The following is a 17,562-nucleotide window of genomic DNA, read 5'->3' on the forward strand; positions in this document are numbered from 1 at the left end:
CAATCGCATGCCGGACTACTTTTATACGGGAAAATGATTATTTTTACTCATCATCGACTTAAAATTCCCCGAATGCCAATCAAAATCACATTTCAACGCCAAAGTACGCTCTTGGGCATAAAGTTCGTTCAATAAAACATAGCGTGTCATAATCGAATCTCTCGCGTTGTCACTTTATAGCTCGTATTTTCAAATGAAATATCCAATTTGGTCGCGTAAAATTAGCACCCGGCTGTACGATGCGCGAGAATACTTATTCTTTATGAATTTTTTGACTCGTTCGTTTGTTTGAATTTCGTTTTTTGTTATGCGCAATTGTAGACAGGTTTACACTCGCGCTGTATGGCCATTTAAACACAAAGTCCGGATCAAAAATACCAACTGCCTTTTATCAATTTACAAGATGCATTTAGAATTTTATAATAAGAAACGTGAAGTTCACGCCATATTCGTAATTTTTTTTACTTTATATTTTAACATTAGTTTTTTTTACCAGTAATATTGATTTAAAAAAGGTTATCTTTGGATACCAAATAAAAATATTAGATCGACACAATTTTTTATCATTAACATCCAAGTTTCATAAAATCTTTATTAGTAACCAAATGTAATGTAGGTAGTAAATTTTTTTTAAATATCTTAACTATATTATTCATGTTAATGGGTGTAAAATATTAAAATGAGCGAATGAATAGATGCCTAAATATCCAAAAATAAAGGGTTGTAAAAATATTTAATAACACAATAATTATATAGTAAGAAAATACCTTTTTAAAAATTCGGATTACTACGTATTAAAATTAGACATTGTTTATTACATGTGCCTGAAGGCTTTGTGATGCCAGCAATACTTGACCTTCGCATTCCATAGCAAAAAATCTGGTAATGTAACAATTTTAAAAACTAATCAATTTATACAGGGTGATTGGAAAAACGGGTCTTTACTTTGCAAAAACAAGATTTAAGCAGCGGCAGGTCTATTTTATAATATGTCATCTAGGCAGGTATTTGCGCGATGCACATTTGAACTACAGCAAAATATTATATAAAAGCATTAAAAGTATTGAAACGTTGAAACAATGCGCTGTATGTGATTTTGTTTTTCATAACCCTGGTTTATCGGTATAACTTATTATATACGATCAGGTTATCCAAAAAAATTACTATATTATTCAAACAAAATGATCAAATATAATGGACTATTTCTAAATCTATATAGATAATAAGACTCTTATATACGCCTCTTAAACAACGAGAGCTATTATTTTCTTTTTTTTTTTATATTTACGAGTAGCACTTAGACTACAGAGTAAGTGGGCGTTAATATTTGTTGCATAATTCTAAGCTAATGCATATATTAGAAATCACTTGTGTTGTTCTGTATTTTGTATTTATTATTTCTACACATATTGTTTTATTCTAGACAGCAACAGATTTGACGAGACATTGACAGCAATTAATAGTTGCAGCCGCTTGTTTTAGTAAACAATGAGCAGTGGTGGCCAAGCGGTAGAGGACTCAGACTTGCGATCGCGGGTTCCATTCACGGGATGCAATTTTATATAACTGACACATTATACTTTAACTATGCATCAGTTTTCAGAAGACATGCAACTGTGTTCTCTGCATACCATAATATCAACCTGTGATCGTAAACCTACCTACCAGGCCTGGCGGTTATGGTACATCATCTATAGATATTTTTGAGGCAGGGTTATGCTTTCCAGTGGGCATCTATCGGCTTAAAATAGAGATATATCTACTCATATAGTGCAGAATAGATTGCCTCTGATGTTTTCAGGTTACCAGAGAGATCACCCATCAGAAACTGTAGCCCAGGACGACCACCCATATGGTGGACAGTTAACACTGGTGGACAATAATGAAATGTTATTTTATTAATAATTAGTCTGATACCATATTCACAAGTGCATAAAAGTCCACACATTTCCGTTCTATAGACAACGTAATTTACGTCAAATATTTCTTTACCGTTGCATCCATTACGTCTATGTTTAATATATATTTTTTTTTATTTATCACACGTTTTCTATTCTCGTAGCCGCTTATATAAAAAGCAATTGTAATAAATTCGGTTATTAGAATCGAGCGTTTAAAGTAAATTATATCACAAAATGTGAAGATAATATAAACATTGTAAATGAAGATAAACGGGACACGTGTGGTGATGGGCCGCAAGCTTCCTCGTGAATTATATAAAGCATTATGTTGTTAATATTTTAAATGCAACTATTAACAAATGCGTTAAGGACCAGTTCTTCACAGACAAGTATTGTATTATAAGAAAACGCATTACTTTTCAGTTTATAATTCTAAAATAACTTTCAAAAATAGAACAGTCATTGTATTATTAGATTTTAGCTTTCAGTAAACACCTATGCAAATTAATGTCAATAAAGTTCCAATATCATTATTTCAGCCGAAGGTCGACCATTTCTGAACATAGGCCTCCTTTTTATATTTCCCATAGAACAATAGGTTGAATGCAGCCTGTATCCAGCGCCGATGATATTAATAAAGGTGTGTCTGGCCACTTTATACGTGAATGTCCTACGCAAGGCGGGATTACAGGTCCGTAGTCTTCGTTCCAAAATTTAAAGGCACTAGCAGCCATTAGAGCTGTTCGTTACATCTGCTCACTGCTACTTAAACTTGTCATCAGCTGAAGGTATTAGCAATGAATCGTATAATTGTATTTTATGTAACGCAAAATGAAGTGTTCTAACAAAAAGCAAGAATACGATTTAGTAGAAGTTGTTGAAAATTTAATAGTTTTAAACGCTACAATTGCTTCGCGGAAGATATATCCCTTAAAACAAATCAGAGTGTCACATTATAGAAGAATTATGTAGTAAGAGTCGAAATACAAAAAACACAAAAACTGGAACATTTGTCTGACGTCAACAATGCTCTAAAATATATTATGCGGAGCCGCATATTAATTGCTTGTTGTGAACGATTAATTACATGTTTATCGAATTTTACTGCAGTTTATATTATGTGACGTCAAAACATTTTTCTATTTCGAATTTCAAGAAAGAATGGATTAGCCGTTAAACAAAAATATTACTAAATACAATTACACGCGATCAATTACAGTTGTATATATTTCTTTTATTAACTGAAAAAACTGAACATGAGAATTTTGAAACAGAATAGTAGTCTAATATTGTACCACACATATCATATGTATATTTCATTCTATGTTTTTAACTCCTACTACAGCTTTAATATTTGCAAATCATAAAGCGCGCAAAACAGGGTGTTTAATAAATGTGTAAAAGTAAAATTAAATATATGAAGAGACTCATGCCCAGCAGGACAAGTTTCACAGCGCAAGAGATGGTAAGAGATGTGCAATTTTAGGCATAAAAATCTTTCTCTGAAAAGTAATATGAGAACAACTGATTAACTATATTAGCATTTCATTTGTTTATCTATAAGAAAAGTAATATATTTTTTTATGAATGCGAAAGTGCCTAACTAAACATATTTTTTTTGTATATTATGCGAAAAATAATAGATAAAAGCTATACCGATTGTAAATAATAAGTTACAATATATTTCCAGAAAATAAAGTCCTGCTTAACGCCGCAATGATTTGACTGCAAGACCCAAACGAAACAGAAATCTGGTAATACTGCTAGTAAAATGCCCCAACTGGGGCTCTCGTATGAGCCTTCGATCTTTGCTACCTGTGAAATAGGTTTAGACTAAGCTCCGAAAGCCAATCTGCAGCACTGAAATAAATTACAAAAAAGAAAAGAAATGTTATATGAAATTTTTTAAAGCTTACCTTGCTTTGTTGTCAAATTATATAATAACGTTTAATATTTAAAAATGACTTTTACTTTTGCTCGAGTTGTATTTACGTTACTTATTTTCACATAAAAATCCTTACTTTACAATCAATTTCTAAAGTTACGTGCCGATATCGACACACAGAATAACATGGGAAAGTTTCGAAAATAGCTCGATAAAGTTTATGCATATCTGTAACATTATTTCCAAATAAAATACCAAAATGTAACAGAAACGCGTTATTATTTTAAACTTTGTTTACTTTATTTCTCATTTTTGTAACGGCAAAAGTTGTATTAATTATTTTTACACGCCCAACGCTTGCGCCGTCATTCTGGTATAAACAAACCGAGGCACGTATCGCGCTGTCATAGTGCGCTTCTGGTGACAACCGCCTTGATATTGTAATCCCCTAGATTATCACATATACCCAAACCATCCGAGAAACGCGACAGAGAAAAATTAAAAAAAAGAAAAGTAAGTTTCTTCTTAAAATAACAGTTCAATATTTTACGCGCTGTCTTCGTACGTGTTATGATTATACGCCTCAATGCACGAAAATACAATTAGTCACCGATACGATGCAGTTTAAAGAAATCCCACCATTTTCGCCAAAGTGCATTCAATAACAAAAGCAGTAAATAAAGAAGTTTAAACGTCGCTATATTTCATTCAGTCCAGTCAAATTATGATGATGCGAAGATATCGTACATCATAATGAAACTGGCTATCCAAAAATAAAAAATATACACAAAAAGAAACTCAAGCGTTGATTTAAAAAACAATGCGTTCGAAAATGGCTGGAAATAAACCAACCGGGTAATTTGTCAGTCGTCGAAGTTTGACGTTTCATAGACAATTGGAATATTATCTGTAATTTTCTCCACCGAGTTTCCTTACGATCATTGCCTGTCAACACTTCCAGCCTATTGTCGTCATGACAACAAAGGCTCTTTCAAAAATGTAGTAAGGTATAAACCATGCCTTTCTAAAATGAATCTTAGGTGTGAGACTGTAAGACAAAAATAAATAAAATCAATTCGAGTCGTATTTTCATCAGCCGGAGAGTGATTTTAAAAATAAAGTGGGAATATTTTAGTAAAGATTGAATTGTATTCTGCGCTCAGAACAATAGACCCGATATTTCGGTCGAACTCTGGGAATGACAGGTGCTGAGTTGTTACTAATGTTTGAAATTCCAGTGTACAGTCAGAAGTCAAAACAAACAGATAAAATGAAAAGAAATGTACTTTGTTATCGGCGAAAGCTGCAAATTTCTTTGCAAATGTACACACGTCTAATACATAAGTAATTATTACAAATCACGCACCGCATTCTATTATATTCATGTTTATATGGTTTAATTGTTTTTAACAATATGGCTAACTTCAGTTAGCACGTGTTATTAAAAGCCCATCTTACGATTACATTGCGTTTAGTCAATCATGGAGTTTATTTCATATAAACCATATATCACAGATTAAATGTTCCTAAAATTGAAGTTATTATAATGCGAATGGCTTAATGAGACGGACAACTCTATGTAGTGTGCAGACAGAGGCATATATACTTATACAAATAATATATTTATTATATACTATATAACATATTTATTATGTTAATATATTTATTAAAATATAGTGTGTAATATTCTGGTCAGTTTTACTAAGCGGGCTCCATATTTTCATAGATATAAAACGTGTATACATTTATCAACAATATACCTGTGGAACCTTAAGAATTAGACACTTGAATTTTTATAGAAATGTATTTTTCACCGAGAAGAGTTCGGAAAAGGAAGTTACTAAATTCTGCAAAAGGCTTAAGGAGGCGTTCGTTAAAATGCTTATTTTCAAAATATAGCGTGTCAACTTGGCTAGAATATTATGTTGGCTTGAAAAATATCCAAGAATAGATTTAATGAAATTACATCCACAAAATTCAGTGCGGGTTATTGAAAGTGATCACGAAGGGCTAGTAATTAATATAGCTAATATAAAAATTCATATTTGTCTGTGTATAGATGTACTTTTTATAAATACAAACAGCACCGAATTTCACAACTGTGTGATATTAAAAAGTTTCATATTAGTACGGGTACAATAAACGGACAATTTACGCCTAAAACTTGCCAAATAACTTTCAACGATATAACTTCAATACAAATTTGAAGCTCTTTAAACATCATAAAAAAATTACAAATATTTCATCTTAGTAATATACTAGGAACAAAGTACTCGACAATAAATATCAATAGAACAGAAAGCGTTTAACACAAAGAAATTTTTAAATTTCGAAACACTACGCAAACGACAGCCGAATATAAAGAACACAAAATACAACCGCAATGTTAACAATAAACAAAATTAATGTGGTTTTCTAAAGCCATACACATTCCACTTTTAAGATGGTAACATTATGCTATCATTTATAATCGTTAAAATGCCGCCGTAATAAAAATATCCAGTTATTGTTTAAATAAACAATGGACGAGAGACTATAAAGAGCGAAAGCATAGACCACAAAGTGACATTGTGCCTGACGTGTGAAAATGTAGATTATGCAACAGACAGACGTACCAATGCGAACAGTTTTTTGATCCATAATTTTATTGAAAATTATTTAAGTACTAAGTATTAAAAATAATAGCAAATAGATGTAGAAGTAAGAACAAGAATAATTTTAATCCCAATCGGGTTTATGTGAACCTATGGTATAACTTCCTAGTTAGAATATCAAGACTGTTCGCAAACGAAGCTTTGCGCAGAGTTTACAATTAGCAAATACTACACTATAGTGCATACACATCATTACCTTATGAATATTTAGGTCATTTCAACCGTAGAATGTCACCATCATGGACACCCCCATGGACATGGGCCACATCCACAGATTTCCTATAGAACCGGTAGAGACCTCCTTTATTTAGCGTCTGTCAACCTTGTAGGTTGATATCTTACACTACGTTTGCCGGTGAGATTTTAGGCCAAGAGCAAACAACACCCTGCCCTCTGACCCTCGGAATTCGCAAAGGCTACCTGGACCTGCTAGCAGTGCAAATCAGTTTAAAAAAGTTGCCGACCTGAGGTCTCCACTACAGAAACCCAGCTTAAAGGCCCCAGCTACCACTTATTAGCCACAATAAATGGCGCTATTAATAACAAAATTAAAAATGTTTTTTTACTGACAAATTTAAAATAGTTTTATTTTTCACTGATATATTAACTAAATAGCCATATTATATCACCTTCAATTCTATCTTTTTTTTAAATACGAGTAACCAAAAAAAAATTACAGAGTAAATATAATGCGGAGGTGACGCAACGTAAGCATCAACTGTACACTGGCATATTCTTTGAGCGACCGAGTGCGGCGGTCTTGCAACCAAAATAGCCATACAAAAATATTGAAGAGCGTTGAAAAATAGATGTCAAACATAAATGAGAATAATAAGATGCGACGACGAACACTCGATATCTGGGACGAAATACTCTTATGCTCTTTTACATTTAAAACTAACTACTAAAAGTTATCTGTAAAATGCGGAATGTGATGAGGAAATATATCTCTATGTGATTATCGATTTGGTTCTTTTTTACATGATTTACCTCAGATGTACAAAAAGGTGTAGATTAACAAAAAATAATCGATACAACTTTATTACGTAACAAAAAATTATACATGTGATTTTTCACTGTATGTCCAGACTCATCACGATGCGTATAAAACCATAAACCTTATTGAAATAAAATTTCGTAGTAATATTCCTTATATCAACTACAATTCAGCTATCAATGAATTTTATCAGATTAAACCCGGAATAAATATAAAAAATAAACGAATTATTAAACCATAGCTCTTCTACATTATAACTTGCCCGAAATAAGAATGAATTTTATGTAATTTCATCCACAAGAAGCAGTGCATCCAGGGCGGCTAGTATATACTGTATTGAAGTATCTTTTCAATATTATTTACCAAATGTTTCTAAATATAACACAAACTTTTAATCATAAATATGGACATTATTTCGTAAATACGGAGAACAAAAAAAAATTAGAAACCCTGCCTGCATCCAGAGACTTTTCGCGATTTTAACCATGTCCCCCACGGGCCCCCCACGGGCCACGGTACGTCTATCAGCTCGTGATCACTCGATCTTATCAAGATAATCACAAAGTAGATATGTGTTGACTAATAAAAAACATTTTTGAAATTTTTTCAAATTTTGTGGACGTTTTGTCCTCTGATCTCTAAAATTATTCCACTCGCTATAAGTAAACAGATACGATCTGTTGACAACGGTGTGTTAACTAAATCTCAACCCAAGAGAATCCGAGAAACAAACAGATAAGTTGGTTAAATTGTAACGTATCCCCTTTCTTATACACTGATTGTAAATATCAAAAGGGTTCAAAAATGTGTTATTATTTTTTTAAGAATTTCAAATAATTATTAAAAAAATTAAAACACACTCACTTGTTTTTTTTAGCCTTTGATTGGTGAATTTGTTTTAAATAATACTGTTCTTTCGTATAAAAAATACTAGTGTAGTTTCAACTATTTTTAGCGCGCATTTTACGTACTATATTTTCTTCTTTTGTAACCGAATTTATCGAGCCGTTCCCGTTCTTACCAACACATCTAATAACTCAATTTTAGTTATTTGTAATAATAAAGTTTATTGTTAGTGCTTATAATATAAAGTGTTATTAACTTTTACGATTTTAACAGTTTCAACTAACTCAAGTTACTTAAAATCCGCAAGCTAAAAATTCAATGTTGTAAATCTGAATATTTCGTAACGACTCATTCTCTAGACAAACGTAATATCGTCTCGTTTCGCATGCGCCACTAATAGCGGTGTGAGAGGCACGTGTTTTATTTCTAAATCAGATACATTATATTTGTGTGTAATAGTATTTTTTCCTCATAAAGCGTCACTAATAGCGGCGGCCGAGCTCGCGCGCATCACTATCAATCACCCGCCCCGAGCCGCAACAATCTTGTTTATAGGAATGTTAACCGTGTTTATTTCTATAGCTACCACATCTGTTACAGGGTGGACGTAGTTTAGCACTGAATTTTTTACATCAACCCAATCATTATCGGCTACCGTAAAATATATCACATTACCCGAAATTATCTCAGATCTTAGAAATTTCTCGAACCATCAGTGCTAAGAACTTGCAAATACAGTAAGTTATCGTCATAAATCGTCTAGTTTAACGCTGTTCAGTACTTTCAACAGAATAAAATCGGAACTATTTTTTTCTTTGTAAACTAAATGCATCTACACATAAAGATATTTTTCACAAAAGAATTAATTATTATTCATTCGTTCATTCATGTCAACAGATAGATGCCCAATGTGAGGTATAGGCCTCCTTCAAAAATTGTCACAATAAATGAAATAATTATTATTAGTGATCCATATCAAATATTAGAATGCTTTATTAACTAAAGTAAAAATGGTTATCTAAATTGGAGCCAGTTTGAATGAGCCACTAGTAGACTACAGCGATATGCATTTTACAAGATTATTTTTAAAAACCTGTCATTAAAACAAATTTCCCTTGATTACCACAAATTGCGTCTTTGCTTTAGTGTGCTAGTTATGGTAGTTGCAAACAAAATCTTAATAGGTATCGGATTATCATCAATTAAGGCATAAGATGTCTGCTAAACATGGGTCTACCACAAAAATTTCCAGTAGCACTTGTTGGAAACCGCCTGCTTCTAGCGTCGCCCGACAACCTTCACAAGGTCGACCGTCTTCACTGCGTTTACCAGTCTATGGTATCAACTCCGGAACAGTATCTACAGAGTCCGCGTGCTTCATCTTCGACCATAATGTGGCTTTCCACCAGACGAGCTGGTGGTCAAAAGCGGAAAAAAAAACGTTAAAAATTACTGCCCCAGCGGCGAACTGTTCTGCACGTTATATGGCTGCCAACTGCCAGAGAATGGAAAACTTGTGCCAACAAATAAAATATATTTATGTCGTTTATATCCTTATTATATTGTTCCTTTGGCTGATAGCTTCTACTTAAGCAAGAAATTATAGAAATTATAGATGCATATGGATCAATTGTCTTGTAATTTTGAATGACATTATTTTAAGTAGATAAGAAGCGATTTAAACATTGATAATTCAACGGTTAAAATTATAAACGATGGCAATTATTATAGCGTTAAAAAATATCTATGAATTATATCAAAACTAATAGATTTCTGCGCAAAGAACTAAAATTATGTTTTTTTTTCAATTGTTCCTTCGTCTGACTTACACGATTGCATCCATAATGACAATGCAATTTTCATAAATGACAAAAGTTTTTTCTGTTTCGTTCAGAAGTCTGTTATTTCCCCCCGCATCCTGTACCAATAGATGCGGAACGGTATCTTGATAAATACAGGGTGTGCCGTGACAAATGGTAACAGAGTGTTTTTAAGTATTTTTAGAAATAACGCGGCGGTGTGGCCCGCTCTGTTACTAATTGGACACACAATACGTCTTCGGCCGGGCAACGGCTAGGAACGGGATCTAATGTTATTTCTGATGCTCTGTACTCAGTTCACAATTACAGCCATCTGTCAAATTTGCCTGCAAGAGACAAAAGCTCTTAATGAGACGTTTCCAGGGCGAATATTTTCACGTAAATATAGCAAGCAACGTTGATTGTTTAAATATTGTTTTATCTACGTTGTACCATATTTATTTCAAACGTTGTAATATTTCAATGTTTCTATGACCTGGATACAAGATTTTTCAATGAAAGAGAATCGGAAGACCAGATCCACCACGCAGTTTTATCTATTAATTGTTCATTTATTAAGTGTATTTTTCACTTTGAATCATTTGTGTTTGTCTAGACAAATATGCACGGAGAGTTGATAAAAATGATTGTCAAACTGAGCCCTACCATCAGGGCTTTACATTGTAGGTTTTTAGTTGTGGTCATATCCACACTACTTTCATTCAGCTTTGACAGTAGTAATGATATAATTAACATAAATGTACGGCACACGAACGTTTACTAAATTTTAGTTATAATTTATACAATAATACAAAACAAGGCGATACCTACATACGATACAATACTATACCATATCAAATATTCGCTAATATCTGCATCAGTAGAGAACTGCATGCATCCTTAAAGTTTAGACAAACATTGTTATGTACTATATTTTCTATGTTACTTGTAATGATATAATTACTATATGTGTAGTTTTTTTAGTAGAACTTAATACACTGTTTCGCAGACATTCATGTACATCTCAGTAGTTTAAAAGTGACAGTGTGGTTTCGATAGTATATAAAAAGTTGAATCACAAGAAAAAATATTAAATAACTTAATAGAACAATGAAGGTATGTGAGTTCCTTTTAAAAATAATTCAGTGTATTAATAATAAAATAATAATAATGGAACATAAAAAGACCGGATCTTTTTAACAAATTTTAATATACTTAATAATGATTGACATCTTTCGATTCATAAATCAATAGCATATGATTATCTTATGGTTTGTGACATGATCTACTTATAAAAATGCCGTCAAAGATATCAAAGTAAAAATATGCACAGTAACATAAAATTTTGACGCATAATCTGATAATTATCTAATCCAATAATTTGTATAAGTTCATCAACCTTGGAATTCGAACTTTTATTTATATTCTAGACTGCAATAAATTCGACGAACTTTGACAGAAGCTTGAGAATAACTTAAGTGTAATGTTACACTTGTAAAGATATGTAATATTTAGCTTACTAAATTATAAATGAGCAGTCATAGCTCCGCGGTAGATTATGGTTTAACCCCTATAGATATCTTGGGGGAAGTAAATCACTTTATAAGAAATCGGTCATTCAGTAAAATAAAATGTAAATGGTGCAGACAAAATTTATCTGAAACCAAATAAATAACAATTTTTTACTTTTTATGTATATACAAAGTAAAAGCATATTTATACTATTGAGATTAACAAAGCCCAATATTGTTTTGTTATTAAAAATTTATTTTAAATGATTTATATTTACACTTTGTCTAGAGAAATCGATATTTGTCTGTTGATAACACTTAATGAAAATCCGCTATAGAACTTACATTTTAATATTTGAAATGAAATTGTGACATAGGATTATTGTAAAATATCCTATTTATTTTTTTAAGTTTTGTTACCATTTATACTTTATACAATAACTTACTTGCTGTGATAAGAGAATCGTAAAATTTTCTTTTTAATTTCAATATTCACCTTGCTTGTTTAGTTTTGTAAAAATGAAGTTAGCATTAAAACGCATATTGTTGCATTATTTACGATAATTCATTTAAATTATGCTCGGTATTGGCCTAATCTCATCCTGTACGCAGCTGCGCAATTCATACGTTCCCAGACCTCCAAATAAACTTCAGCGCATTCCACAGTGTGAGAGATAAGTGAAAATTTAAAAGATGAAATGTTGACATGCGAAGCGAAAATAATATTCCGACAGCGAATATGTCAGACACCATTTTTCATCTTCAAGTAGCGCTCATAGAGTATTTCCTGAATAGAAAATCACAAAACTAACAAGCTGTTTGTTAACGGAAACTTATTAACATTCTAATTCTTATAAATTAATTATAACAGACGTTTACAGATATAATAAGTTATTTTAGAACAGGAATACATTTATATCCACTATTCAACCTAGCGGAAAATTATTTTGACAAACATCGTTTATTTTTCTAGCTCATACAGAGAGTATACAATTATTTTATTATTTAAAATTTACGTCCAAGCATGTCATTATTATAATTCTGAGTCACCGGACTAATACATAATATATTTACTGAATTTAATTTAAGTTTATATAGAAGAAAACAACTGTAATGAGTAAATAAAAATAATTAAATATACGTGTAAAACTATTATACTTATAATTACTATCTAGCCTAAATAAATCGTATAAAAACATTTTTTGTTTTTCTTTTGTAGTAAAAGTTATTAGTGCCTACGAAATAAAAAGAACATATATTTTTTTCACTGTTTACAAGCAATTAAAACCATGAAATTTAAAACTAATGTGACGTTATAAATAGACGACATTGTTAAACTCTATGGGTGGGCCTGCAGTCTATATCGGGACAGTTGACAAAAGCTACTTCTTACCATAAATAACGCGTTTTCGGACAATCAATAATAGCTGGTTTACTGTGTCCGTCATTTGGATTAAAACAAAATTTAAAGCCAATGTTTATTTTCTCGTTCCTAACGCGAAATGAGAATTTTAAATTAAACACATAATGCTAGCTCCAGAAATATAGTTTGGTATACCTTTTACCAAACTTAGCAACTGTCTATGGTACAGTACACTCCCGTATAATGCTTCTGATTGACATCTTTTTTAAAAAGTCTCTTACAGAGGATTTCTAAGAGAAAACAAAACTTGGAAATTATTTTCTGTACTATTTTAAGATATTGTGTCCCCATAATAAAAAATTATCTAAGTTTGACGTGTGTTCTTCCCGAATAGGGGCAAATTTAGTAGTAGCTTGAAGTTAGAGGATGCTATTTTAGTAGAGCTCGTTCTGATTCGAGTATCTATCAAATTATGCTCTTCTGATATTCTTCTTGTAACGTCAGTAATAAGATTTTGAGTGATGAAAATAAATATATGAACAGGAACGTAAGAATTTCTACCAACAATTTTTGCTAAAAATTCTAACTTTAATATAGTTATTCATATAACGTATATGGAACATGGTTTAGAGTTATTAGCTTGCATGTGTTTTGTTTATTACAACCACTAAACATTTCCTTGAACAATCTATCGATAAGAAAAATTTAACCAAATGTTACATCTCTACGGTTTCTTTAAAATCGTTATGCCTTAAAGGGTGCAGTTTAAAACAAGGTTTTACTTAATAGCATTTCTTAAAACAAATCTACTAGCGGGAGCAACAAGAATCGTTTAATTTGTATGAATGACTTGCACGTCGACAGACTGCAGTTGATAAAAACATTGTTAATGGTTTAAGTTTGAATGTTTTCACCATATATTTGTTTACCCTCGTAACAAATGACTGTTCCAACCTCTTTCGCGTCTTATATTGTGTAGATTTCTTTAAGATTGTAGTCAACAGTTGTCTCTAAGAAATTACGGAGGGCGATAAGACCAACAATTGTACTTCTCCTTAGACCTAATGAAGTGTCGTCTATTTCTATAACTTCAACTATTTTTATGTTCACATTCAAATGTCAATGACAACTTTGTTATATATAAGTAATTGAAAGAGTCTATCTTCTCTTGGATGGATCGCTCCACTTAATAAACTGTTTATACCTTTCTTCAAAATCATAATTTCAGCCGTAAGATAACTGTTGCTTGGGCCTCTCTTTGATTTCCAATAGGTTGGAAGTAGCCCGCATCAAGCATCTTCCGACAACCTTAATAACGCCGTTTGTTCACCTAATCGTTAATTATATCATATCCGTACAAATTGGTAAGATTCAGTTTGTTACGATTGAAGCCAGCGGAGATATTTAAAACAAAAAAAAATTGAAAGAAATATAATTTAAAAAGCATTGATCTTTTTCTCTTCATAAAACTTTTCGTAGATGGTAGTTGTAGGGCAACTTTATGCTAAACATTTATATTTTAATGACAAAACTATTTACAAGCTCGATTCTCTTTCTAGATGCTATAGAAAAGTTATCAAAAAGTTTTATAAATAATGTGAAGTTTTGAACTAGCATTTTTTTGCCACATTTTAATACCGATATGATCCTAGATCAAAAACTAAAGTACAAAGGTACAAATCAGCATATCCCAATTTAAAATTAAAAAAGTCACGGAAAAAGTTTTATGAAAACAAAATATAAGCAGTTATTATCACTGACAAGCGACATGCGACGAACTAACAAGGCGTGTAATATTAATCCTACACAGAATCGCATCACCTGACACATTGACTTAAATATGACACAAATATCAAGTATTCCAGAACGCACGGCATCACTAAGAAGCATAACAAAAATTAAAAAAAAATAGTACAAAAAAATATTCATTTGCTTAAGAAAAGTAACCCATCGTTGTCACTCATTAGTCTCATCCCTTGAGCAATAAAATAATTCAACTTATTATTTAGGCCAAATTGTTTTTTCGTGTACTACTCGTTGTGTAGTCTGTTATATATAAAATATTCGCGTTAAAACGGTAACACTTATTGTTTTTTCTCTACTTAGTCTCACCTCTTAACCAATAAAATTATAAAGCCGTGTTAACATTGACCAGTTGAAGTAAGTAATGCAGAAAAAATGGAAGCTTCTTCATTAGATACTTTGATGAGTCACTATTTTCTTAATACAAATAGACTATAAATAATGTGGAGGAAAATAATAATTTGTGAAAGAATGAAAATGGAAACATAATGATGTCAAGATACGTATTAATCACATGAACAAGTACTCCAATGAAAGTGAAAAGAAAATAATTGAATTGTTAAAAAATAATAACAATACGCTACATTTGACCGTAAAATGCAACAACCAACGAGGCGCCAAGTTGCGCGTACGCGTCAAATAAATCAAGTCCAAATCCAGAGCCAAACAGTTTCGTAGCCAGAAAGATTTTAATACAACAATAAAGAACCGCTGCGATGTTGTTAACCCACAAATTTGCCCGCTCAAAACAACACATCCTTTTCAACTCCTTCCACGGCACTTATAAGAAAGGAGGGAATAATTGACCGACACGTGATATTTTTTACGACTTCTCAAAACGTAACAGTGCCCTAACACTCTATAAAGATGGCATTTTCATTAAAAAACGTTTCGTTTCATTTAAGTATAATGCATGAGGAATATTTGTATACGAAAGTTTCGGACACATAGTTAAAGTGTTGGACTCTTATGGAAAAAAACTTTTGTATCGAAAAAATCTCCTCTGCATATATAAACTCCAAATTTTTAATTCTTTTTTTATATATTATTTACACAAGTACAAGTTAACCTTTTGTAAATTGAAACACATGTAAATCAAGATAGTAGAAACAAAGCACAGGTGACATAATAAAGGATAAAAATAAGTTATCCTCAAAATAACCCAACAAGAATATACTTACAAAAAATAAAATCCATCCTTATAATATAACCGAAAATAATATATGGATATAAATCAATATAATTAAAATTAAAAATACTTGCACTAAAATATATATATGTACAGCATAACAATTATCCTCGTTTTAAGGCGCTTGATGCAAGCTCTTTCAGCCGTTCCTATAAAAATCAATGGACGAGGTTGTGTCCAGATCTGAAACGATGACGATGATAATAATAATTTATTATAAACAATGACCCTATGAAGCTGTTTCCATAATTTCTTAGCCCAAATATCTTTAAGATTTATTTTTCTAGATAATATCTGATTATAAAATCTCAAATTACGGTGATTTTTTATGAGATACCTAACATTAAATTTAGCTCGAGGAGTTGGTAGTTTGTTTCATCTTTTATAAAATTACAATTGCATTAAATAAAAACTTTCCATTTATAAATTTAAATGGTATTTATTTCAAGTGATTCATTACGAAAATATTTTATTTTCGCTTATTAAGACGTGAAAAATGCTTTAAATTTGTGGAGGGAAACACAATAACAATTAAAGTTCTTGTCCATCCAGCCGTATTTACGGTTCCAGTCTCAATTAAAGACACGGAGACATCCTCGCTGCGTTCCCGCTTGATTTATATCGCGGCCCACACGGCACGCCTCTGTTAAGGGTTAATTAGGGATGAGCTCGGTGCTTTAAATTTATGCGCCTCTCTTCGCGAAGACAATTGATTGCAGAGCTACCACCTCTGACGCATTATTTGGACATTTGACAAATATTTCGACAATCCGCATGAAGTATTTTTTTTTCGATATGGCTGCATTAATTACATTATTTCTCGTGGTCTTTAAATTCGGACTTCATGAGCCATGTAAAGGCCTATGCTCGAGACTTGTCTTTGTGATCTAATCAGAAATGATAATAGCTCAGCGATTTAGTAACTTTCAGTGCCAGTGGGCCACTCTATTTAACGCGCCGACATTTGGTATCCAACACAGTCTTATTGTAAATCTCTAAAAGGCCTATATCCACCAGTGACCATCCAAATGGCTGACATGATGACGACGATCTTAAGATATAATTCATCATAATTTGATTTTCATTCTAATTAACTACTTTTTTGTTTGTTTTAGGTACCTACCTATGCTGATGAAGTAACTCCGATAGACTCCAATCACTGTAATCTAGAAATAATACAATTAGTTATTTTCATAGGTTTTTAACTTACACTTTTTTATTATGAGGCAGTGTCGCTGAAATTAATTCTACATTTATTTTTGAAAACGGGGCTATGCGGGCTATTTTTAACTGAAAAGCTAGAGATTCCCTGAGAGATGTTATTAAAGAAATTTTTCTAAGAGTTTCTTCTCAATAAATATTTAAAATTATATTATTTATGAGCCAAAATATAAAACCTGATACAAAATACTTACTTCCAAACTATGTTATTTCTAAAGGTTAAAAAAAATTACAAGAGCAACAGTAGGTGGACATTTTGATCAAGTGTAAACACAAACTTGAGCAGTAGTAGTCCAGCGGTAGAGAATTGACATTGATTATTGGAATACGGATACAATCTTATATAGTTCAAACATTGTGCATTATTTATATAGGATCGCCATTATTTACAAT

Source organism: Battus philenor, unplaced genomic scaffold, assembly GCF_028537555.1.
Source record: "Battus philenor isolate CCGP_79_NKW_IND1 unplaced genomic scaffold, ilBatPhil1.0.hap1 SCAF_22, whole genome shotgun sequence".
In the NCBI taxonomy this organism is placed as follows: domain Eukaryota; kingdom Metazoa; phylum Arthropoda; class Insecta; order Lepidoptera; family Papilionidae; genus Battus; species Battus philenor.